Source organism: Mirounga leonina, unplaced genomic scaffold, assembly GCF_011800145.1.
Source record: "Mirounga leonina isolate KUSES-001 unplaced genomic scaffold, KU_Mleo_1.0 Mir_176, whole genome shotgun sequence".
NCBI lineage: Eukaryota > Metazoa > Chordata > Mammalia > Carnivora > Phocidae > Mirounga > Mirounga leonina.
Genome location: NW_023270454.1, coordinates 41,160,941 through 41,186,932, shown reverse-complemented (window position 1 = coordinate 41,186,932; position 25,992 = coordinate 41,160,941). Strand labels below are relative to the sequence as shown.

Here is a 25,992-nt window from a genome sequence, read left to right as displayed (position 1 = left end):
ACTTTGAAAGTGTGAGTATTCCGCAAGGATAATATATATAGGTGTTGGGATTAACAAATATTTTTGTTTGTTTTTTTTCTGAATGCTTTCCTGTAATTTTTGAACAGTTTATAGCAAGTATATGTACTTCCCCACTGCCACCATTGCACACTATTCACAAGTGCACGTGCATGCAGCACTTCTTCACACTTCTTCAGATAAATCAAAATATTTTAGTGAGGTGTGCTTCTTTCCCCAAATCATTTACCCATGTGTCTGAATAAAGACTTGAGCAACAAAACCTAGTTTCTGGGAGTTGGAATGTGGGAAATCTGAATGTTTATATAAAAAACTCTACAGCTATTTATAAAATATACTTAGAACTCTGTGGAGTAAAAAAATAAGCCTTTCTTGAATTCTCTGAGTTGTGACTTGGGTTCTGTGGAAATAGTCTTATTCTGCCCTGAAACCTGAAAAGTTACCTGCTGGTTAATTCAGATATGTTTGAACCACAAACTTCCTTATTGGTGGAGCTCTGATTTTGAATAAAAGTCTATAATTCAAGTAATATATTAGCTGTTTCTGACAAGTGAATAAATGACTGTTTCCTCCCAGCCCCTGGAGAAAAACAGATTCTATATTTAGCTTCTAAAATTCTCCCATGTAGTGATCAGGATAATCCCTGAATTAGTATTTAGAGTTAAATTTGCCAATACATTTTAGAGTGTTATTTTTCTTCTCTGAAATAACTACTAATAAACTACATATTTTATTGCCTTATTGGTTTCCTACATCATTGTAGCAGTTTCTTTTTTTTTTTTAAGACTTATTTATTTATTTTAGAGAGAGAGATATCAATCACACACAGTGGGAGGGGCAGAGGGAGAGAGAGAGAGAGAGAGAGAGGCAGAGAGGTAGAGAAACAGACTCCCCACTGAGCAGGAACATGGAGCCCAAGGTGGGGCTTGAACTCACAATGCCCAGATCATGACCTGAGCCTAAACCGAGTCGGAGGTTCAACCAACTCAGCTACCCAGTTGCTCCAGCAGTTTCTTTTAAGGTAAAAATCAACCTCTAGCTAGAATCTGGTCCCCCGTACTTATGGGAGATTGAAAACCCACATTTGAGGAGTTCAGTTTTAGGGAAAGAACAATTCATAAATTATTCAATAATTTGCTTCTGTGGTCCTTTAAGTATTCTTTGCTATTTTATTTAATGCAAAATGCAGGTGTACATCACCATGCTTCTGTTGACAAAAAGAGATCATTATCTAGATGGCAAGAATCTCAGATTATTAAAACAAACTGGATGCATATTAACATAGTTTAATTACGTTAATTGAAATTGAAAGTAGAGGCACTTGCACAAGTTCATTGGAAGATTGTAACTGAAGTTTCTGTTTTAGGAGAAATCACATTACAAAGTAATGAATTAAATTTAAAATGAGAGAAATGCTTTTCTTGATGACTGGCAGATAATAGGTTTGCAATAAGTAATAGTTTCATTTATGACAAAGAAGGTAAACATTCAGATTTAGAAGGTCATCTCAGCAGTCCACAGGTGTGCACATCATGAGGCATTTTCCTCCTATTTATGCTTTAAATATGTGCACATGGTGCAAAATTGGTAAGCTTTTTATTGTTTTATATGCAGTTCTATTTTTTACTTTCATAATTTTTTTCTTTTCATTTGCTTTTACTCTTAAAATGAACTTTTGCTTAGATTTTTACTTGTCATGAGTCAAGTTTTGCTTCTACTTGAGTTTTTTCTAAGTTCACTGTGTATAACAAAGCACACAATCAGAAATTTATGGTAAGTATGGCTCAGAAGAGGAAATTTGGAGCTTTCTAAAGTCTTTGAGTCTTTCTCAGGCAGACAAATTAAATACTCATATGAGGCCCACTTTGTGTAATTAAGAACAAATAAATGAACCATCAATACAAAACAAAAACCAGCATCTGAAAATGTATGATTGGTCTTTTTTTTTAATGTGGTCTTAGAAAACATATACAATGGAACGTAGCACCCTTGGGTTTCAAAAATAATGCCATTTAAAAATACACCTGATGCCATATAAAAGACACTAATACCTTATTTTAACAATTTTACCTTGTGTTCAGATATTGAGCTTCATAAAACTTTATCATTTTTTTTAATACCTGAAGTGAACCTGATTTGAAGGGTTAACAAGATAGCAGATTCATTTCTTCTAGGAAAGTTCCAAGGCAGTGAATCTTACACTTAAAAAATTTCAATCTGCTCTTATGTTCTACGTTTTGTGCCTATGTGATATCTGTACATAGTTAATATGTGTGTCTGGTGAAAAATACGTATAGGACATTAGCCTAGGTATTCAATTCTATATAAACATACCTATTCAAATAGATTGATTTTATTTTTTGTAACAGTTTTATTGAGATATAAGTCATGTACTATAAAGTATACCAATACCCTTATATAGTATACAATCCAGTGGTTTTTAGTATATTCACAGAGTTATGTGTCTATCACCACTGTCTAATTCCAGAACATTTTTATCACCACAGGAAAAAAAAAAAACCCATTCCCATTAGCAGTTGCTCTCCATAGCCCCCCAACCTACCCCCACTAGCCTTAGGCAATCATTGATCAGTCCATATAGATTTGCCTATTCTGAATATTTCATATAATGGAATTATATGATATGTGGTCTTTTGTGTCTGGCTTCTTTCACTGGGTATAATGTTTTTAAAATTGATCCATGTTGTGGCATATATTAGAACTTCATTCCTTGTTATTGTATGGATATATCACAGTTTATCCAGAATGGATTAAATTTATTTTTGAACTGAAAATTTGACAAGCCTCAGAACCCTCTGTAATTTTCCCAGACTTCTTTCTCTTACCTCTCTCTGTCCACATCCCACACCTTTCAGGGCTGGGTTTTCACTGTGTTTCCATGTCTGAGGACTATCTCAAATGCTACTTCCTTTCTGAATTTTTTTACCTTGATTGCTTGAGTAATAAGTAATCTTTCTTCCTTCAGATTCTTACAGTTCTTCATCTTTGCCATAGTTGTTTTTTGTTTTTTTTTTTTAAGATTTTATTTATTTGTTAGAGAGAGACAGAGAGCACACGAGCAGGGGGAGGGGCAGAGGGAGAAGCAGGGAGCCTGATGTGGGGCTCGATCCCAGGACCCGAGATCATGACCTGAGCCGAAGGCAGACGCTTAACCGACTGAGCCACCCAGGTGCCCCTTTGCCATAGTTCCAACGTGTGCTTTGGTTGTTTATATACTTGTCTCTCATTTCATATTTTAATGCATGAGACCAGGGACATTTCTGTTGCTATCAGAAATAACCCTGCAAATAGCCAAAAATCAATACATAGTTTTTCAAATAATGAATGAGATCATTGAAGATCACTTGGGTATCATAAAATAAGACTGGCATTGATAGTTATTATTTCTAGTTGGGATGCCAAAACTGTCTCAGGAGTTAAAGAAGATAACTATGTTTTTGGAAAAACCTGTCTTCTCATTATTAGTGCAGTGACTTAGTGTCTGGTACATAATTGGAACTTAGTAAATGTTTGTTGAATTGGACCCGGTATCTGGTAGCAGGACTGGGTAAATTTTCAATGTCTCTAGAAAGGAAATTCTGTATTTGTTTATAAATACACTTAGAAGCCCAAGTTCAAAAGAGAGAGAGCCAGAAAGCGAGAGCATATGTTGGTCAGATGAGGAGAAGGTTTGGAGAACCTCTTTGCAGGAGTGCCACAGGGCAGTTGCTTTTCACTTTTATATTGGGTGTGTCATATTTGGATGTGTCAGTAAATGTTTGCTTTTTTCTTTTCCAGAGGAGTAAGTTCTAGTTACCGCTGAAGACTTAATAAAACAGACTGTAATAAGTTCTCTAAGTGCAAGGGCTGAGGGTACATCTTACATCTTTTTTGAAGTTCTATTTGGACCAGCCTTAAGTCAGAGGTAGAGTTGTAAATTCAGATGAAGGTCTTTAAGTTCTGACAATGGGGGCAGTTCACACAAGTGCTCTTCTTGGGTGCAGCAAGGACCTTGATTCTGGGCTAGTGTTTTCAGCCAAATCCGCAGGGCTTTGAAAAGGAAGAAAGAGGTTACTGGTAGGTCTTGTCTTTGAAGAAAAAAAAAAGAGTAAACAGGGGTCCTGTCAGCATGGCAGATAACTTCTTATATTCTAGTGCTAATTACTTCATATGGTCAAAGATCAGAGAAAGGGGGCGCCTGGGTGGCTCAGTCGTTAAGCGTCTGCCTTGGGACTCAGATCATGATCCCAGGGTCCTAGGATCAAGCCCCGCATCAGGCTCCCTGCTCAACGGGGAGCCTGCTTCTCCCTCTCCCATTACCCCTGCTTGTGTTCCTGCTCTCGCTGTGTCTCTCTCTGTCAAATAAATAAAATCTTTAAAAAAAAAAAAAAAAAGATCAGAGAAAGGGGGGCCCAGGATTGAAAGGCACCAGACTCTTGGGGTTCTCTTAGTTTCTTTCTCCGATGACAGTTGTCCCCAGAATAGGACTGTGCTGTTTTTGGAGTAAATGATGGTACTCCATCATTTTGTGATTATCTGTTATTTAGTTTGAAAACTTGTTAGAGTAGGAATTATAATGTGAAAGTTTTATGGTTTTCATTTTTATCTTCTCTATTCCTACCCTTCTAAGTTACTACAGATATGCCAGATTTCTATAACTGTATTTTCTATAACCAAATTTCTATAACTAAATTTTACAATTAAAATATTTTAATTCTATATTATAAGCAGTTGTTCTTGGTAGTTGATTCCTATGGAGGTTTTTCCTTATATTTTGTGCAGCTCTCAAAATTTTGTTCCTCTTTATTTAATAATAACTTATAAAGTTGTCTTTATTTTCCTTGGTCTAAATTCGTCTGGTTTTATGTGTACTTTTCCCACCTGACCTTCAATTTGCTTAATATTTGCTGTGACTCTAGGACATACAAGGAAATACCAACCCTTACCAGACATTTTCATTTTATACCTCTCTTGGCACTGAGAAAAGATAGTATTTTCCCACTTGGTACATTCTTTACAAGGTAAAAATCAGTGCAAGGTGAAAATATCCTGTTGCTCTAGGAATTCCCACAGCCTCAATAATAAAAGATGAAAAAGAGAAGTTTGGTAGTGTTTGTTCTTTCACAAACTCCTATCTGGAGAAGGAACATAATATATACATGATTTCCTGATAACTGCCTTTGGTGTCCAAAATCTGATATTGCCGCATGATAATCTGACATTGCTTCCTGTTTCTGAGGGGATGACTGGATGTGAAGCCAAACTGCTTGCTAAACCAGGAAACTGCTATTTCGGAACGCACAGGAACCCAGGCTGCTTTAGCAGTTGTGCTGAGTGTAAACTATGGGCTGTGTGTCTTCCCACGGTTGCGAACCGGCTTCAAATACATGAAGGGCCTAGTGTTAGCATTACAATAGCACTAAAACTAAGGGGCAGCAAAGCTCTCCAAAACCTGCTGTGCTCCCACCCTGTCCCAGTAAGCCTTCACCCAGACACTGGACGAGTACCGGCTCATTCCTTCAGATTATAGCAGCTCAATAATTAATATTCTTTTAGGATGGTGTTTCAGAGAACTGTGAGCACCCTTAATTACGGCATCCATCTCACATTTCTCTATTTTACCCCGACCTTTTCGAGAAATGAAGATATATTTTGTGTACCGGCTCAGGTGGTGGTTGCTTAGGGATGGGAAGCAGGTGGCAGTACTCCATAATTTGAGGAGCATTCAAGAAAAAAAGACCTCTTACTAAGACATACAGTATAATGAGAATATAAAGGCCCGTAAATGGGGTGGGCAAGGGCTAGTACCTATACCTGAAGAGGAAAGAGGAGGCAGTGTTACCAAACCTCCCAAAAAGGTGGTTATGTCGAAATAGCTGCCTTGCAGGAGCTGAGATCTTCAGTCAGAGGACGTGGCTGTCCATTGAGAACACAAGGACGCAGCCAGAGAATCAGTCCCCTGCCCTGAGGCCCCTCTCTCGATCATCCCCATTGGCCAAACCTGACCGAAAGCGAGAGCACGAGCAAGAGTTGATGCAGTTCTTCATAGTTCAGCCCTCCAGGTTCAGAGCATGGTGGAACTAGATAGAGGGTGGGTCTGGAGGGGTAGATGGCGACTATCTACCACAGATGTCGGAAAAGATTCCCGTATTGATTGGGATACGCTCTCTTTCCTCTTGATACGATGGAACTCTTTTCTATGTCATTGAGTCTCAAAAATACTTAAGATTACCTGGTTCAGGCATGTAGAAAATGGCAACTTCCTAGTCATCCAGTGTCTATTTTAATATTTTCAGTTATGGAGAACAAAATCTTCCTTCAAGAAGCAGCTTGTTCTGTTGTTAAACAGCTCTAATTATTAGGAAGGTTTTTCTTGCATTGAAACCTGCCTTCCTATAACTTGTGGCGGTTGCCAGTTTTCTCTTTTGGGGCTACACGAAAAAAGGCTGCCCTCTTGCCATTTATCTTTTATCCTCATTTTAGTTTTGTGCTGTTGGTCATTCATTTATTCAACTACTATAGGCCAGGACTCGTTCTAGGTGCTGGATATTCAGCCGTGAACAAGACAAAACTCCTGTATTCATGAAGCTTCTGTTTTAGTGGGTGGGGACATATATTGAGCAAATATATAACATGATGCCCAGTGGTGTTAATTTCAGAGACTATGTAAATAGAATGCCCAGCACTGGAGAAGGCATGTTTCCTCTGCTTTCTTATTGTCCAGCTGGACCTGGAGTGTTGCATTTATATTCTAGAGGGGCATTGACAAACTGAGACTTGTTTAGGCGATGTCTTCATTATAGCCTTTTAAATCGTTGAGGAGGGGCGCCTGGGTGGCTCAGTTGGTTAAGCGACTGCCTTCGGCTCAGGTCATGATCCTGGAGTCGCGGGATCGAGTCCCGCATCGGGCTCGAGTCCCGCATCCGGCTCCCCGCTCAGTGGGGAGCCTGCTTCTCTCTCTCCCTCTGCCCCTCTCCCCTGCTTGTGCGCTCTCTCTCTCTCTCTCAAATAAATAAAAAAAATCTTAAAAAAAAAAAACAGTCTTATTGTAAACTTTTCCATCAACTTTTATTTTGAAATATTTCAAAATTTCAAACTTAAGAAAAACTGCAAGAATAGTAACAGTGAGGGCGCCTGGGTGGCTCAGATGGTTGAGCGACTGCCTTCGGCTCAGGTCATGGTCCCAGGGTCCTGGGATCGAGCCCCGCATCGGGCTCCCTGCTCCGCGGGAAGCCTGCTTCTCCCTCTCCCCCTCCCTCTGCTTGTGTTCCCTCTCTCGCTGTGTCTCTCTGTGTCAAATAAATAACAAATAAAATCTTTAAATCGTTGAGGAAGGCCACAGAGTATTCTTTAGGCCAAACCTTCCCGGTTTTGTCGACAGTTTCTCATGTGGGACCATCTCTATACTCTTAACCTTCCTGATCTTTCTCCGATAATTAACTTACTCTGAAAATGGTGCTCTCAAAATATCTCTAGATGTGGTTTCAACTTAGGTAATGCCTAGTAAACTGTTTCTTCCCTTGATCTAGTTACTTAATTTTAGTAATGCAGCTGAGGATTGAATTTCCTGTTGTTGTTTCTTTAAACAGCTGCGTTACTTCGGACTCTCAACGTACTGCTAAGCCAGGTTTCCAGCATTTCTGTTTGTACAATTCATGTTTATACTTAAATATAGGACTTAATATCTATCTCTTTTAAAATACCATCTCATTGCTGTCCATACAGTATTCTCCATTAAGATTCTTCTGAATATTGTCTTTCATCTTTTTGTCCTCTGCAAAATTAGTTAAGCATATTCTCAAACTTCATCTATTTGATTAATATAACTGTTCAGTTAAAGAAAATCAGTGACTCCAGATCATTCCTTCAGATTATAGCAGCTCAATAATTAATATTCTTTTAGGATGGTGTTTCAGAGAACTGTGAGCACCCTTAATTACGGCATCCATCTCACGTTTCTCTGTTTTACCCTGACCTTTTCGAGACATGAAGATATATTTTGTTTACAGTATTTCTCTCTGATACCAGGCTTATCAAAAAACATATTAGGATAATTGGACATGACACTGGAAATACAATAGGCCATTGCTGCCCCTCCCATACCCAAGCCTTATGATCTGTCTACTTGAAAACCCAAGGTAGAATTTTGTTTGAATTGATACCAAGCTTACCTGTCTGTGGTTTCCTCTTTTCTGTATGTACCCTTTTTTTCTTTTCTGGAACTCTACTTTCATGTATAGGGAACTTGCTGGGAGTGATTCTTTGGTTCTTGAAGATGAGATGAGATGAGATGAGATGAGGCTAAAATTTAAAAGTGGCCTGTCTTCCCTCTTTTCAGGGTGGGCTACCATTTCCAGTTTTAAGTCTCTTCCTTGATCAAATCTAGAACATTGAGGCAAAATAGAAGCTGGGTAATTCTACCTTCCCACGTCTGTGAAGGTTGTGTGATTTTTGCCAGGATTTTAAAAGAAAGTGGGGGAAGGGATGTGTTACCCTGGTTGCTGGTTCTGCTGGCTGTACCCGAGGTCTTTCTGGGCTCTCTAGCCTCCCTGAAGTGCCTGCAGGAAATCAGCTCTTGCATTCAGCCCTAGGTCTGTGTCCAGAGCATTAGTACATGGTTTTGGTTTGGTTTTTAATTTGTGAGCTCCCTGTAAAACCACAGTATTTTTTTTTAGAGGCCTCCGTATTTATGGGTTAGAAAAAAAAAGACAGTCTTGACCTTATTCTTCATGGGCATGTTTTTGTTCTCCAAAGAATTTGGTATTCTGTTTTCTAGGATTTTCTAGATGAAATATGTAACATCTTGATTCTGCTCAAATGCTTAAGAGCACATACATCTTGCTGGCAGTGTGACTTTAAAGGGGAGAGTTACTGAAGCAGTCTCTTGCCCTGTACACAAGTGTCCATGGACCTTGTGGTTAAACATGCCAAACCTGTGAAGTCAAGTGGCTTTGACTGCAAGTACTGGAGATGTGCCTGTGCCGATTGGGAGACCAGTGTATTAGCTAAGTTTAAAGACCGGAAGCTGTTTTAACAATTTTTCTTGCTTTTCACATACTGCAGAGAAAAGGCTAAATCCCATCTGGTGCACACTATTGTGGGAATCTTATACTTCAGATTCATAAACAGTATGTTCAGGTTTTCTAGATTTGGCATTTGCCTGAGTGTGTTCTGTGTTGATTTTATACTAAGTGTCAAATTTCTTTCCTTTTTGGGTGCCTGGGTGGTTGGGTGACTGCCTTCGGCTCAGGTCATGATCCTGGAGTCCTGGGATCGAGTCCTGCATCGGGCTCCCTGCTCAGCGGGGAGTCTGCTTCTCCCTCTGACCCTCCCCCCCATTCTCTCTCTCTCAAATAAATAAATAAAATCTTAAAAAAAATTGTTTCTTGGGGCGCCTGGGTGGCTCCGTCGGTTAAGCGTCTGCCTTCGGCTCAGGTCATGATCCCAGGGTCCTGGGATCAGCCCCGCATCAGGCTCCCTGCTCCGTGGGAAGCCTGCTTCTCCCTCTCCCACTCCCCCTGCTTGTGTTCCCTCTCTCGCTGTGTCTCTCTCTGTCAAATAAATAAATAAAATCTTTAAAAAAAAAGAAAAAAAAATTGTTTCTTTCCTTTTAACTGTAACTGAATTTTGGTTGACTGAAGAAGTTGAACTTCTGTTTCGTACCTGCAGCTGTTACCAGGCTCGTGTGGGCATCACTGTCCCCCTACGGTTGCTTCACACACGCAGACATAGCAGTAATGCTCTGGTGAACACTTACCCTGGTTTACACCAGTCTTCTGGCATAACTCCCTCGCAGAAGTGTCTTGATTTGGAGGAAAAACTGTATGGTTCCCTTGGATACGTCCCAGAGTATCCTAGAAAGCACGTGGTTCCCACTGTGCAGTCCTTGCTCTGACCTCTGGGCCTTTCTTACTCACCATACCCTACAACAAGAACCCAGAATGACTTGTAGGACCAGAAAATGCAATGATCCTTGGAATACTGTTCACCTTCTTGAAGGGACATTTGATTACATACTTCCTTAGAAGAATAGAGCCGATACTCAAGGCTGACGAGCAACTTTCATTATGTTAGGAGATTGAAAACACATTTTCTCAGTGTAACCGAACTTTTCTTGCTGAATGGATCTATTTAAAAACTTGCCAGTGATGGCCCCTTAATGATATCTGCCCTTTAAATGCAGGATCTCTTAGGGGCACCTGGGTCGCTCAGTTGGTTGAGCATCCTATGCTTGGTTTCGGCTCAAGTCATGATCTCAGGATTGTGGGAATGAACCCCACATTGGGTTCCACACTCAGGGCAGAGTCTGCTTGAGATTCTGTCTCCCTCTCCCTCCTCCTCCACCCCTCCCAACTGAACTCTCTCTCTCGCTCAAATAAATAAATAAAATCTTAAAAAAAAATAAATAAATAAATGCAGGATCTTTTAAAGAACCCATGGGCTTTTGCAAGCCGCATTGTATCTTGCTCTATCCAAATACTGACCGCTGTCTTGATTTATCTGTCTCTTCTAGGTGGTACCACCTGGAAGGCAGGGACCCTAGCTTACTCATCTTGCCTCCCAGCACTGATCACTCAGTAGGTGTGGCTGACATAAAGAGGGAGATAGGGGAAAAAAGGGGGCTGTGAATAAGCCCCACTGCTTTCTGCTTCCCTTTTAGGAATTCAAGTACCTGAGCTGCCTGTCTAGAAATATGAATGGTAGTAAATATTTTAGGAAATGTCCTTCCCAATTTTCTGAATATGACACATCATTTAGTTTCCCAGGGTTGTTATTCTACAGCAGAACTTCTCAAACTCGGCTCTATTGACAGGCTGGCCTGGATGACTCTGTTGTAGGGTAGGCTCCCTGTGCAATGTGGGATGTTGAGTTAGCAGCATCCTTGGTCTCTACCCACTAGATGCCAGTAGCACACCCCACCCCCCAGAAATGTCTCTAGACCTTGCCAGATGACTAGGGACCAAAATAGAGACCCACCCTACCTCTTGAGAACCACTGCTTAACAGAAGCACCTATCTGGAATAAATGCAGACCAAAGAAACCAGCAAATAATAGAAGTTTGGAGTTGGAAGGGAACTTAGAAATCATTTCCCATGTTGTTCCTCCTGGTGCTCCTCATCCCCACCCCCATTGCAACACATACCACTGTTTTATACCTGAAGAAACTGTGACTCAGGGGAATTAGTGAATATAAAAAAGAAAAACATATAAGTATTTGAAGTAATATTGATTTTGGATTGTAGACTTATTTAAGTTTGTTCACAGATCCTTGGAAAGAGAAGTGCCTCCTTCACAGATCCTTGGAAGGAGAAGGGTCTCCTTCCAACCAACTCAAAATAAGAAAACATAAATTTATGGAAATAGATAAGAAGGGGATAATGATTCATATCACAGAAAAACTAAAGGCCAGCACCACTAAAAAAAGAATTAAAGATGTACATTGAACATTTTTTCAGATTAAAAGGAATAGAGCAAACTCACTAGGATATGGCTAGATTTTTGGCACAGGCTTTTGTGGAGATGTATATGCTTCATATTAGACTATTTTAAGTGTGTGCATCTAAAAATAAACAGAAGAGTATTTAAAGTAATAATAATTTGGCTTTTTCAAAATGACTTGCTTTTTACATCCAGATAATCATGATAATGGCCTACCTGATGAGATATTTCTACTGTAGGTTAAGTTGTGTTTTATAAGGGTATTTTGTATCTTACTAAGAATTCTCACATAAAGGTAAGAACTCCAAATTAAATATTAGCTGCTTGTGGTTATTTTAAGACTCATCTCAATAACCAAGAGAATTTGGTTCTCACACTTTGTACCTTTTGATTACAAACAGCTTTAAACAGGTTTATGTTGTACTTCATCAAAGATTATAGAGGATCTGTAGACTGAGACGCTTTGGGACTGAAATTGGGCAATTCAGAGTTTCTCATGCATGTAAGCTGCCTTTTGTTTTGATCCCTATCATTTTTAGTCTGTCTTTCTCAAGATCCTGCTGGAAGGACTGTCCTGAGTGAGACACAAGAGAAAATGGCAGGATACTAAGGCACCGGGGCCACACAATACCTGCTGTTTGAGGTAGGGTGAAATCCAGTTGGCCAACTTTTGTCAGAACTTTCAGTTGAGAGTGTCGTATTTAGATTTCTTTATTGTTGTTTTTGTTTGGTTTGGTTTAAGCACGGTACAGTCACAAACTTAAACGATAAGAATGTTTCTGAAAAATCATAGGTAAGTTCATTTTTAATAAATCAAAATGTATCAGGAGAACTTGCCAATTAAATTTATCCCAATGTTCTGGTCTCCTGTTTCCATTAAAAGACACAATGATCACAATCATGCTCTGATTTATCTCTTTAGATAAGCTGGGGTGTTTTAGTGTTGTTGTTTTTTATTCTTAAACCTGACACTTTGATTCTCAGTGAAAACACTTTCAACCATGTATATTGGTGATTTGTTGAAAATTCATAACTGAAAACCTTCCACTCTGCTTTTAGTACTTAAAATCCCTTGGCAGGGAGACATTTTTCTCAAAACACATAGTTTGGAGGACCTCAAAAAGTTCATTATTCTCGCAAGAAGTCCTTTCTGAACTTTGGATCATTACAATAGTGTGCTGATTTATGTAAAGAGTGGATTCGGACTTGAGTAACTGTAGAGTCCTGGCAAACGTGAACATGTCAGATGTCTTGGCACAGTTTGGGGGCAGAAGGGGACTTTCCCACTTCTTTATGTAATCCACAGTCATAGTATGTGGGAGTTTTATGAAATTTCTTCCGTTATACTGAAATGCTTAGCTTTTCATACTGTACGTGCTGCTCAGTGAGAATAGGCTCTGTGTATGTATGCATATATTTAAATGAAATGAAAAAGAAAAATGAAATCCAAGAAATTCCTTAAGTTTGCAGTGGTGATTATTTTTAGACTGTGTTCATGTGTTCCAAAAGATTTCTTTTAAGTCAGTTGCTTGGAACTTGGAACAGAACTTCCCATAGAAACAATAGTATAGTATATGCGGTGGTAAATTTTCCAGATGAGGCCTCAAAGCTTTTTTAACCCATCATATGCTAACATGCTTTGAAGTACAAGGGACAATGATGTGTAGCTTATCAAAACACTGTTTAATGATATTTAAACTGCAGCCTGTCTCAATGCTAGAAATTAAATTAAAATGAACAATTTTTAAATGAACAAGAAATAAATTTTATTTCTATTAAAAGGTGGGTTTGAGGGAAAGTAATTTAAAGAGACTTGGTGGTATGGTAGAAGAGCCCCAGGCCGACCTGAAGATGTGACACTTAGTAGTTTGGGCATCTTGGACAAGTAAATGAACCCCTTGAGCCTCAGTTTCTTCAAATGTTGTAGTTGTGAGGGTCAGAGCAAAAAGTGCACATGATGGTGATCTATAATCTGCAAAGCTCTTTACAAATTTACAGTATACATTCTGGTTCTTTCCTTAATTATGAAAAATCCTGTGACCTGATCTTCCTTTTTCTTGACATAGGTGTAGTGGTAGCAAAACCCTTTATGCCTAACAATTAATAAGGTCCCTTTTAGCTCACAGACACAATAAATGCATATTATTTTAGCCTGCTTGGAAGACAGTAACATTTGCTTTTTTGAGATGGATGGAACTCCTAGAGTAACCTCTCTCACACATTTTTCTAGTCTCCAGATCTCTCCTGTCCTTTCCTTGTCTGAGTATCTCTTACTTAATCACCTTCTCAAGTTTCACACTAGGGCTCACACTCCAGGCTGGCCTTCCAGTGGCCTGGCCTCTCTCTGACCTGTGCCTCTGGCCTCAGACCAGCTCCACGCTGCTAGCAGACCCTGCAGTTGGACCAGCTCTGGCTAGGGGCCCTCTTCTGCCCAGAGGCAGCCTGTCTGGGGGGACCCCGGCCTTGCTATGGCCCAGCCTTGGGCCCTGATGCCAGGAGTAAGGCTAGAAGTGCTTGGGCCTAATCGCACAGACCCGAGGAGCTTTTCTGGTAGAAGTGGTGTCAGGAAACAAAACGGGGATTGTGGCCATCACAGAGCAAAGCTTTCCCATTCCCTGCCTTATTCACTACGGAGGGTGGGTGTGGGGCCTACTATATACTTGTAAGAGTCACAGTAATGCCCCAAAGAGGCAAATTGAAAGGGGCTTCTTAAGGTATTTTTTTTTTAAAGATTTTATTTATTTATTTGAAAGAGAGAGAGAGAGATGGCGGGAGAGAGTACAAGCAGGGAAGAGAGGGAGAAGCAGGGTCCCTGCTGAGCAGGGACCTTGGTGCAGGGCTCGATCCCAGGACCCCGGGATCATGACCTGAGCTGAAGGCAGACGCCCAACCGACTGAGCCACCCAGGCGCCCCTAAAGTATTATTTTTTGGGTCAAAGTTATCAATTTAAGACTAAACAAAATAATAACATTTTATACTAGATCAAGTCTTAGAGATCAGGAACTGCAACTTACTCATTTTAGAGTAGAAGAATCTTAAGCTAGACGGGTTATTTGATTTGCAGGTGTCTCATGCCTTCCAATCTTGAAGCCTTTCATAGGACATCCTGAAGACTCTACATCTGGCCTGCACTACCTCTCTGTTTTCTGTATAAGGTTGGCACTGATTTTGCACAGCTGTGTGTTGGGACCCTAGGATCTGCGTAACACTCTACAAAGACCAGAAGGGAAGGAGGAGGTACACCACCTCTGATTCCCTTCTGTCACCATAGCGAGAATTAGTAATATTTATTAAGCAAAGCAATTTATAAACGTAGAAACAAGAAGTCTGACACAGTTCCTGCTCTTTCAGAGCTTACAATACTGTATTATCATCATTAGAGAGAGCTAATTCTGGGCCACATGGCACCCACTGAATTGGATATTAGTGCACCAGGTTCTAGTTTTGTTTCTTCCACTGATTCTCGTTAAGAGTTAAAAGGCTGTTTAGTTCTTTTTAAGATTTAGTTATTTATTTGAGAGAGAGAGCGTGCATGAGCGGGGGTAGGGGCGGAGGGAGAGAATCCTCAAGCTAAGCAGGGAGCCAACGTGGGGCTCGATTCCAGGACCCTGAGATCATGACCTGAGCCGAAATCAAGAGTTGGATGCTCAACCGACTGAGGTACCCAGGTGCCCCAAGTTCTGGGGCCTTAGTTTTCTTATCCATGAAATGAGATTAAATTCTGAAGTCCTTATATCTATACTTTTTGAGTCATATGTCATGATACTTTTTTTAATCATCAGGCTTTTGAATCCTATTATTTATTTATTTTATTATTATTATTTTTTTAATTTTTTTTTTTTTTTTTTTGACAGAGAAACAGCGAGAGCAGGAACACAAGCAGGGGGAGTGGGAGAGGGAGAAGCAGGCTTCCCAGGGAGCAGGGAGCCCGATGTGGGACTCGATCCCGGGACCCTGGGATCATGACCTGAGCTGAAGGCAGACGCTTAACGACTGAGCCACCCAGGCGCCCCCTATTATTTATTTTAAGAAATTCTTAGCCAAGATGTAGACACTAATTTATGTGCTGATGTGATAGGGAACTTAACAATTTATTGAACCACGGGCTTGAGAGAGTCTAGTCATGTATAATGGTCCATAGCTTCAATTTTAAGGCAGAACTAGATCCCGAACCTTGGTAAAATAATTTGGATTATTATATACCTCATTAGGTTTATAAAATAGAATATATCTACTTTAGAATACTCATGGAGTTGGAAAGTAGAGAATGATTATTATAAAGAGCTTTTGACTCTACAAAGGGACTTAACCACTGAATTCTTTCCAATAGTGAGTTCTGGTGCATGGAAAATAGAATAGGATTTGCAGAACCTTAGTTTATGTGCAGCCGAAATATATAGTTGTTTATATTTACAATGCATAGTTCTGTGCGGTAATGCTGAGCACATGCATACCAAATATGCCTTCTGTTACCTAACTGGGAATTTCCTGTGATTTGAGAGGCTTTTTTGCAGGGATGTTGGAATTTTACAGACCTTTCTTCCCTCACCCTTCGTGTTCCTCCTAGTCGTTCAGGCAACGTTTGTTTCTGAAGAGATTAGCTCACATATGGAAGATCATCTCTGGTTGTTGGATGAGTCGCCCAGTTAGGAGATGAGCCTGTGACTGGGGAGGTAGGATGCTTTCTGGAGTGGCAGGAACACGGGCCATGTACAGACAGTTTTAGGCTCACTTGGCAGCCCTGCCTCTCACTAGCATTAAGCAAGACACTGAGCCCCTCAGAGTCTCAGTTTTTCATTGGTAAAATGGGAATAATAATGTTGATATGACATGATAGATGAGAGCATTGATCTTCAAGGAACTGGCCTAAAGTAGGCAGTCTACCTCCCCTCCAATCTAGGGAGAAGCCAGAAAGCAGGAACAACATTGTCGCCCTGGCAGTGACAGTTCCTAAGGCCACCGTGAGTTGTAGGCAAGCAGGGCTGCTGGTGCCAGCTGTGTGGGTTGGGTAGTCTCGTGTGGTGATTAAACCCTTGACCTCCAGAGCCAGAGAGCCTGGGTTCTACTGTACGAGCTTTGTGATCTTGGAAAAGTCACATTATCTGTTCAGTGCCTCAGTTTTGATCTGTAAACTGAGGCTAATGACACTTACCTCATCAGGTTATTGGGAGATCCCGGGTGTTAATCTGTGTACGCTGCTCAGAGTGGTCCTGGGCACGTGGTAAGTCTATGTTTATTGCAGTCTGTTGCAATGAAAATCTTTGAGTTTATTGCAGACTTTAAAAACATTGCGTGGAATGACGACAGGCTTTATAAGGATAATGGGTATTTTCTGTTGAGGAGCCTGTTATTTCTGAACGGTGCTAGGCCAGTTTCTTTAGCAGGAGATAGATTTGCTCTTAGAAGTCTGCATCAGCTTTCATCTCTTTCTCTCTCCCTGCATGTCCACTCTGTTGAGCTTTTGTTATTAATGTGGAGCAGTTGAAGTCACTGACTTGGGTGCAGGCCAGGCCAGTGTTTCTGTGGGCATACATTACTTTCCTAGACTCTGGCAGGAGCAGGATGATGGAAGTCGGAGGTACGGGAAAGCTGTCCTTTTAGGCAGCCCACATAAAGGTGTGTTTGCTGTCTTTGTCACATTGATGCGGATCCATCAGAATCTTATTTAGTATCTTAGTAATGTTCTTTTCTTCTACCCTACAATAATCTATCTCTTTGAGCTGTCATTTTCCTTGTTCTCTGGTTAGACAGACTAATGCTGTTTTGTTATATCTCTTTCTCCATTGTTGTTTCATTGTCGAAAATCTCTTCAGTTGTTTAAGGCAGGTAAAATTTCTCCATTAAGATGTATATTTCTGTAGGATTATATATATCCTACATAGGATATATATGACATTTGGTTATTATACAGTCTATATTCTTTTTTTCCTCTAAGTAAAATAATCCTGTGGGGGAAATATTTACAGAAAAAGCAAGTGAAAGTGTGTTTTTCTCAGGAATGGTGTAATTTGGGAACACATTTTTGTCTTCTGCTCTGCTTTTGTATTTGAGGCTCGGGAGACTATGTTTTTGTTGTTTTAGAAAAGCGATGGAATTTTATCAGACATTTTCCAGAAACTCCCTACCTTCACCTTTTCCTGCAATATTTCTTTCAAAGTCCTGTTTTCCTTTGTTAAGAGGCTCCATCATTTAAAAAGTAAAGGAGTTTGGTTAGTTTAGGCCTTTTCGGTGATCTTGTTGGCTTTACAAAAGAAGAGACTGTTTGTCTGAGAGGCAGCACTTGGAGGATCATATGACCACCAGTGTGTAACTTGGGGCAGTGATTGTGAGCTTGAGCCTTTAAGGTTTTGGTTTTTTTTTTTTTTTTTCTTCTCATTATCTGCAGACAGAGAGGTTGCCTCAGACCCTGTTGTGCCTTGTGACTTGGGGTAGGAGATACATTTTCCGATTTTAGACTTTATCCTAACTTTTGTTCCCGAATTGTGGGGATTGTCTAAGGTTTTAGTAACTCCCATTGTGAAATAGAAACTGATTTCTAGTTGATTTTAGCTACTGCTGAACTGTGACATGCACGTATTTCTTTTTAATTTGACGGTGGTTTTCTCAAATTGAAAGCAGTAATTGTGAATTAGAATTCCTGGAAATATTGTTCTTCCATAATGATATGTCACAGATGTTTGAGTGCTACACACACTCCTCGTTCCATTTTTAATGTCGATTTAGTGAGGATGAAATGTGGAGAATAGCTGTTGTGTTGTAATGAGTCTGGACCCTTTCCCGAGTGTCTCGCTCCATATGTTATGGTACCCCTCTGTTCTTCTTGAAATGTCCAGTATTGAAACATCAACACTTGGTGTGTTGTATAATATGTCAGTTTCTGAGACTTTTTTTTTTTTAAGATTTTATTTTGAGAGAGAGAAAGCACGAGAGGGGGAAGGGTCAGAGGGAGAAGCAGACTCCCCGCTGAGCAGGGAGCCCGATGTGGGACTCTGTCCTGGGACTCCAGGATCATGACCTGAGCCAAAGGCAGACACTCAACCGACTGAGCTACCCAGGTTCAGTTTCTGAGACTTTTATATCTGTAGATTTGGCCATAAACTAACTTGCCCTGTTTCCCAAACCACATTCTGCATCTTCACAGAACACAGGAGAAAGCTGTGCCTTTGGTGTCATGATAATCTTTCTAGTTCTTTTAAAAATGTGTCCTTTTATGATATGTTCTAGAAGATTTTGAGAATGCTGAGAAGAAAATAAAAACCACTTGCAATTTTACCACTCAGAGAAAAACTGCTGTTAAAATGTTGAGGTATTTACTTCCAGACTAATTTACTATGTATAATTATATAGATACATAGTTATTCTTTTATAAGAATGTCTGTAAGCCTTTTTGAAACCTACTTTTTTTTTTGGCATAGCAATATATGTGAGAACATTTTCCACATTCCAAAATATTCTTTGAAAATATGATTTTCAATGGCTGTATGGTTTGGCATCTGTTTGGCTCTGGAAATACTTAAATATGTGCCAAATTAAAAAGTCCATTTTGGGGGTAAGGTCTTACTTCCTATTTTAAAAATGATTGGCTTAAAAAGTAATTGAGAGCATGTTAATTTTGTGTCTTTACTCAAGATAGACTTATCTCTTCTTCATTACATTTCTGTAACACAACATTTTCTTTAACTACATAATCCTTGGTATAGTAACAATTAATTATAATAATTAATTTTTAATTAGCCATTCATAGCTGATTAAACAAGTAAAGTTTTAAAAAATCAACTTATTCTATTAAAAAAGTCAAACTAGTTTTGAAACAGTTCGTCCCTTCAAATTTGAAGAGATAAGGTTAAGATTTTTTGCAACTGAATTTTGGGTTCATCTACCATGAACAGTTGGTGCCACTGGCTGTGCTTTCATGTTGGGGTGAACTCGACTTGCCTTGAGCCTGCAGGCTGTACAGAACAGGAAAGGCCATGTGGTCAGGGAAATGGAGCCAGATGGTCCCCGCGATGGGTGCCAAGCCCCCAGCAGAGACGGATGCTACACCTGGCAGAGTAGGGTCAACAGCACATGTCGGTGGCATTGCTCACCCTTTCCTGGAGAGAAAAGAAAATCTTCCCCTCTGCTGGCATAGTTTGAAACTGTTTTGCAGGCTCCGTTCAGCCTGGGGTAGCAGGTGTCCAGGCAGCTAACTTGTAATGGGCAGTGGAGGAGGAGGTGGTGGTGGCGGTAGCTGAGACCAAGTTGGCAGCCCCCATGGCTGTCTCATAAAATCCACATTCTGGCTGGCATTCTCAGAGCCTTTCAAAGGAACCTGGGTAAGTCATTAAATTTGTGTCATTTTGCTTTAGTTGGCTCTCTAAGGGGAGTAGTAATTAAACCAAACGGAGCTGTCATTCAGTGGATCTTAGTGGTGCTTTTCAGTTTGAAAATTGAAACCTGGAATCACAGAGCCATCTCTAAATATCACCCTAGAATTGACTACTGTGGCTTGTCCTTTACACAGGGGAGTTGATTTGTGGGAAAGTGTATGTTTGAGAGTCATGTGTCCCCAAGTTTACATATCTGAACAGTTACTTAGGAGGAGTATGACTTTGGGCATATTTGTTAATGTCTCTGAACCTCATCTGTAAACATGATCATCATAATAACTGCTTCAAGATAAGTGAGAGCTTGTATAAGTGCATGCCACAGAATAAGCTTTCACTTGATATTAGTTCCTGTGATGATGACAGATTCGTGCAGGTTCATCTCACCGGTGTGTGGGTTTGTCATCATTCGATAGCCCTACAACAAAGACATTTCCCCTTCAGAATACAGCCTTGCACACTTGAGCTAAACCTGAAAATGCAAAGCTTTATAAAAAGATGTACCAGAATATGGTGGCTTAGTAGGCTAAAAGGTTTGGGGGGGTTCTTACCTTCTGATTCCATCTTAGAATAGACAAGATGGTGCATACAGGTCCAGGACTAGTTATGGTACTTCACTAGACAGATTCCTTCCCTCTTGTTTCTCTGCCATCCCAAGGGTGCTGCCCCATCTTCACAGTCAAAGATGACTGACTCACCATGATCTCTTTTCAGCCTAAGAGAAGGGGGGCTGATCTAGAAGTTGTACAGATCATTTTCACTCATATCCTATTAGCCAGAACAGAGTCACATGACCACAGCTAGCTGTAAAGGAGGCTGAAAAACATCATCTTTAGCAAGTCAGCCACTCTGAAAGCTTCTGTTATTATAGAACAGGGTTCAGCAAACAATGATCTGAGCGTCAGATCAGCTAGCCACCTGTCATTGTAAATAAAATCATATTGGAACACAGCCACTCCCATTTGCTTATGAATTGTTTGTGGCTGCTTTCACACTACAATGGAAGAGTTAAGTAGTTGTGCCAGATACCATATTGCCTGCAAAGCTAAGGAAGTTATTATCTGGCCCTTTATAGAAGAAGTTTGCTGGCTTACTATGGAAAAAGGGTGCTACTGAGCCATCTTTCATAGCCACTAACTCAGGAAACAGGTAAGCCCTGGCACACTGCCCCAGCCAACTGCTCATTCCCAGGGAATCCCAAGGGGGCTGGACAAATTGAAAGCGTGGCACCTGGCTGGGCTTGCCAACACTTTTGCTGAACAAACTCGGATAAACTTGTCAGCAAGAAAAGCCAATAACTCAAGAGATGAGGGTTTGGAAAAGAGAAAGGAGAAATTTACTTCTGGTGCTGGCAGCCAAGGGAAGTGGCAGGCTCAAGCCTTCATTGACCTTCCCACCTGTAAGATGGACACCTAGAGTTCTATTGGAAGAGGTTCAGGGAAGGGGCTACGTGGGGTATGGTCTTCTAGGCATTCTGTTGCTGTCAGGGCTTTTCTGGACCTTTGGTTGGAATGTTCCACCAACTGTCAGTGCTTCAAGAAAGTGCCATTAGAAATAACTCTTGGGGTCTATAGCTGAGCAAGAGGGCTCGCTGACAAGAGGAAATGAGTATTAGGGGAGCACCTGGTATCCCTACCACAGTAAGGGGCTGGGTGGGTGAGTCACTGCCTTGGAAATTCAGAGTCAGGCCTCGGTTCTTCTGAAGACTAGTGACCCCCAGGGCAGTGGGTTGGTATTCAGAAGCAGTGTCTAAGGAACGATTTAAGGAGTGTCAGCATGGAGTGATTTGGTGGAGGTGAAGGGGGAGGATACAAAAGGTTGGTAACTAAAGTGAGATTCCATCTTTAGAGCATTATCGGGGCACCTGGGTGGCTCAGTTGTTTAAGTGTCTGCCTTCAGCTCAGGTCATGATCCCAGGGTCCTGAGATTGAGCCCCGAGCCCCATGTTGGGGCATCCCCTTGGCATGGAAACCAGAGAAGACCTCAGTGGGAGGTGGCCTTGAGGCTCAGGCAGCAGCAGCAGGCTTGCAGGGAAGAAGGGAGCCCTTGCCTCACTCCCAGCCCAGCCTCTCCTGGACCCAGCTGATTGCCTTTCCCAGCCTTGGCCCAGACCCCCCAAGGAATATGGCTGACCCTGGTCCCTGCCACCACAGGCACAGCCCTCAGACACAATGTGAAGCATCAGTTGGTCAGTGTTACAGCGACACTGTTTACAAACAGTGCCATCTACAAATTAATGCCTCTCACTAAAAACTGGCACTTACTACCTGGAGGAACGTCGGTGCAAATGAAAATAGAGCTCTGATAATTGCATTCAAAATGAGTGACCCTTAAGATCTTAAAAAACCCAGAGCCATTTTTTAGCTAGTTTTTATTGAAAGAACACTATATTTTTTTAAAGTGTTTTTTTAAGACCTGAAGCCGTATTTGAATGCAGTCATATTTGGAAGTTTTAAAACAGTTCCTTGGAAAGCCAAGGCTGAGCCAGAAATCAGACAATGCTTTTGTGAAGCATAAGGAGGAGCATGTGTGCAGAACCCCCTGAGTGCAGGAGATGGGCCACCCGCAGGAAAGCCAAGTAGGCCACTCCCAGTGGAGGATTGCGGCATTTTCTCAACCTTCCCACTGGAGAGGTACCTGACCACATGGAAGATCCCTCCAAAATCACACCCGTAATAATCAGAGAAAGTAGTATTTTCACAGCTTTGTCTTTCCACAGTTGGTAATCACATGTAAAAGAGCTTTTATTTTTATAGAAATGATTGGCAACTCTCTTCTCTTCTGTCTTTTTAACCAAACCTAGAATGAGGAGACCAGTCTAAATAATGAAACACTTGCTTACGCTGGCAAAGAACTCATCTCCTGTTAATTAAAACCTAGTGAGGTTGGCGGCCATGTTGGGAAGCAGATGGATAAGGATGCATTTCCAGTGTGTCTTCAGACCTTGTGAAGGCTTGGAAGGAAGGGTACTACCTAGACAGAGTGGCAAGGCTTCCCCTGCGAGTGCAGGAGCCGATGCTGGAAACATAAGTACACGGTGCTCGCAGCCCTTCTGACGGAGGCAGCAAAGGAGGGAAAGAAGCGTTTTCTTTTCTTACGGGTTATGCATTTGCAGTTGTTAGAATGTAAGACAGTTTATTCTGGAATTGTCACACAAGCTTAAGTTAAGGTAAAAAACCGTTACAATTACGAGAAAGTCCCGATGTTACCTCTGTCTCCTATGATTCTCCTTTACTGTTCTGTGTCCAGTGTCCGGTACAGACTCAACAAACAGTATGTGTTCAGTGCATATTTATTGAATGAATAAATAAATGGGCTCTGGCACTTAATTGTCAGACCTTTCTAGAAGATTAAATGGATTCTTAAGAAAAGTGATTTTTTTTAAGAGGTGAAATATAAAGACAAAGTCCCCCTCATCCCTTTCCCCTGTCAAACCTCTCCAGTACATACATCCCTGGTAACTCTCCTGTTTTTTGTCTACAAAGTTTGGGAGGAGTGAAGGTTGAAGGTGTGTGGCCTCATATTACTGAAAGGAAAACCCCAGTGTTGTGTAAGTGTTTCATGGGCCCTTTCATAACAAACACAATATTAAGCACAGCCAAAAAGAGTGTTTTGAATTAGTCCTGTGACTTAACAGCACTGAACTGAGGTACAGATCTGGGTTTTGTGTGTAACATGATAGAACTTTGAAAATGGAGTAAAAAGTTTCAACTAGAAGGCTGTTTCAGCTTGGCCTGCTATGTGATTCCTTTGAAGTTTTGGGGTTTTATAAAATTTAAATCTTCAGTGTTGTAAATGAAAGGCATTTATGAACAAGCCAAATATAATTTATATTCCTTAATTTTGAGCTCATAATATTTCTACTCTAGGTATATAAGAGGTAACAGAAGAAAAATCTCAGAGTGAGATACTTGCACAGTGATTAGTAGTTTCCTTTTAAGAAATACTGTTGGGCGGGCGCCTGGGTGGCTCAGTCGTTAAGCGTCTGCCTTCGGCTCAGGTCATGATCCCAGGGTCCTGGGATCAAGCCCCGCATCCGGCTCCCTGCTCAGTGGGAAGCCTGCTTCTCCCCTTCCCACTCCCCCTGCTTGTGTTCCTGCTCTCACTATCTCTCTCTCTGTCAAATAAATAAATAAAATCTTTAAAAAAAAAAAAAAGAAATACTGTTGGGCATCTGAACTTTGCGTCATACAGATCTGCAGTTGACCATTGCCCCGTCCTTCCTTCTCTTTGCCCTTGGAAAAGTCACTCAACCCTCTAAGTCTGTATTTCTTCAGCTGGAAAATGGAAATAATAATAGTACTTTCCTCAAAGGCTCATTAATGAGATGATTCATGTAAAGCACTCAGAACAGAGCTACATGGAGTGTTTGCACCAATTGTGGTAAAGCCTATGCTGCTGGAACAGAGACCCCAACATATAGTGAATTAAAAGAGATAAGACTTTATTTATTGCTCACATAACCAGGTAAGCCTTCCAGGCTCTTTGCCAGGCAGTCATGCTCCTTGTAGAAGTGCAGGGAGCCAGGTTCTTTCGGCCTTGCTACTCCACTGCCCCCAACGTCACAGAGTCCATCTGCATGGTTAAGGCAAGGTCATGGGCATGTTTTGTGTTCCAGCTTGAAGTTGGTGGGGGAGAGGAGTATGGGGAGGGTGGAGACATCATGCTCAGTGCATTTAAGCCCAGACCCAGAAATGGTACACATCCGTGCCATTCACTCCACGGGGGAGAATTGTCACCTGGTCACATCCAGCTGCCGGGGAGGCTAAGAGGTGTCATTTCTACCTGGATAGCCCTGTACCCAGTTAAAACTCATTCACTGTGAAAGAATAGAGAGCAGATTTGGGTGAGCAACTCAGAGTCTGCATCACAGTGCTTAATAAATGCAACCATTATTTATTTATTAAAAAATAACATTTTAAGGAAGCGTTTAAATGTTCTTGTTCAAGGGGAATAGGAATCAAAGACCTGCTGCAGCAGAATTTTTTGTCCCATAAGATGTTAGTTGTTTTGGGGGAGGGGGCCCTTTAAGTATTGAACCTCAAATCCTGGTAAGCCTTGAGGGTGGATCAAAAGGCCTTGGAGGGTAGAAAAGGGTGGATTAAAAAGCAAAAGCGGTGGGACTATGATAAAGGAGTGAATGCTGATTTAGCTGTGCTTCTCCTTCCTCTCAACCAGCCACTAGGAAAAAGGCCTGATCTGTAAATTAAAGTTAACCCTTTATCTGACCTGGCAAGGACAAAGTACAACAGCTTCTAACGAAACTTTTTCTAGGAGCAAGGTAGTTACTTCAAAGCACAGAAAAGAAGGCAGGGAAGAGGGGATTTGCACAGTCCATCTTTGATTTTTCTCTTTAAAAGGTATACTTGGTACTATGTTAAGAAACAGTTACATAAATATTCATTGAGATTATCTCTGACTTGTCACTGTTGTCAAAGAAAAAACAAAGGTAAAATGCGCAAGTTCCTGCATTGAGTAGAAAGTGCTTCAGGTAAAAATTAACTATTAAGTAAGCAACTTTTCTCAACAGAAGAAATGTACAAATTCTTAAGGACAGCCAAGTTAGGGGTAAAGACCTAGTATTACAGCAAATGTTTTTAAAACCTTATAAATGTGACCTCCTTCACTTAATGTATTCATGTGTATTTAGCAATTGCTAAGAAACAATTAGAAGGAATGAAATCATGTCCTGAGTTGCTCTGTAGTATATTTTTTTAAATCTGCATTTTTAGCCTTGCCGTGTAACTTGCTTTGGACTCTTGTCTGCAAGTAATGTTCATATGTTTGATAACGGGGTCATCTTAAAGAGCAGGCATCTGTTTTTGTTTTTGTAAGTAACCCATTGCCTAACTGCTAAAAATAGTTGCAGTCACTTTAAACAGATGGTCCAAAGCTGATAGGAAAGAAAGTTGAAGTGAATCTGTTTTTAAATTTTTATTCCCCCCCCCCCACCAAAATGGCAAAATAATTAACAGTAATACCCTGAACCAAATTTTATCTAAATGTTTACCTCTAAGGAATAAGTTTCCTAAGAGGTGGGATTTGTAGATTTACCTGTTTGACTTGGTAGAGTCAACAGCCAAAATAAAGTGCTTAAATTCCTACTTTCTGATTGCATTTATCAAAATGATTACTTCATGGGGCGCCTGGGTGGCTCAGTTGGTTAAA

At 40.8% G+C, this 25,992-nt stretch overlaps 1 protein-coding gene across 5 annotated transcripts in view; it reads left to right on the top strand.

Annotated features, from left to right (window-relative positions):
* GAB1 (GRB2 associated binding protein 1) overlaps positions 1-25,992 on the top strand; it is a 122,514-nt gene that overhangs the window by 27,564 nt on the left and 68,958 nt on the right. The window contains exon 1 of one of the 5 annotated variants that reach the window (XM_035023004.1): positions 10,958-12,100. The exons of the other annotated variants lie outside the window; for them this stretch is intronic. The gene's annotated coding sequence lies outside the window, so the exon portion shown is untranslated. Of the gene's footprint in view, positions 1-10,957; positions 12,101-25,992 lie in introns of those variants that run through there. 5 annotated transcript variants of the gene reach the window in all.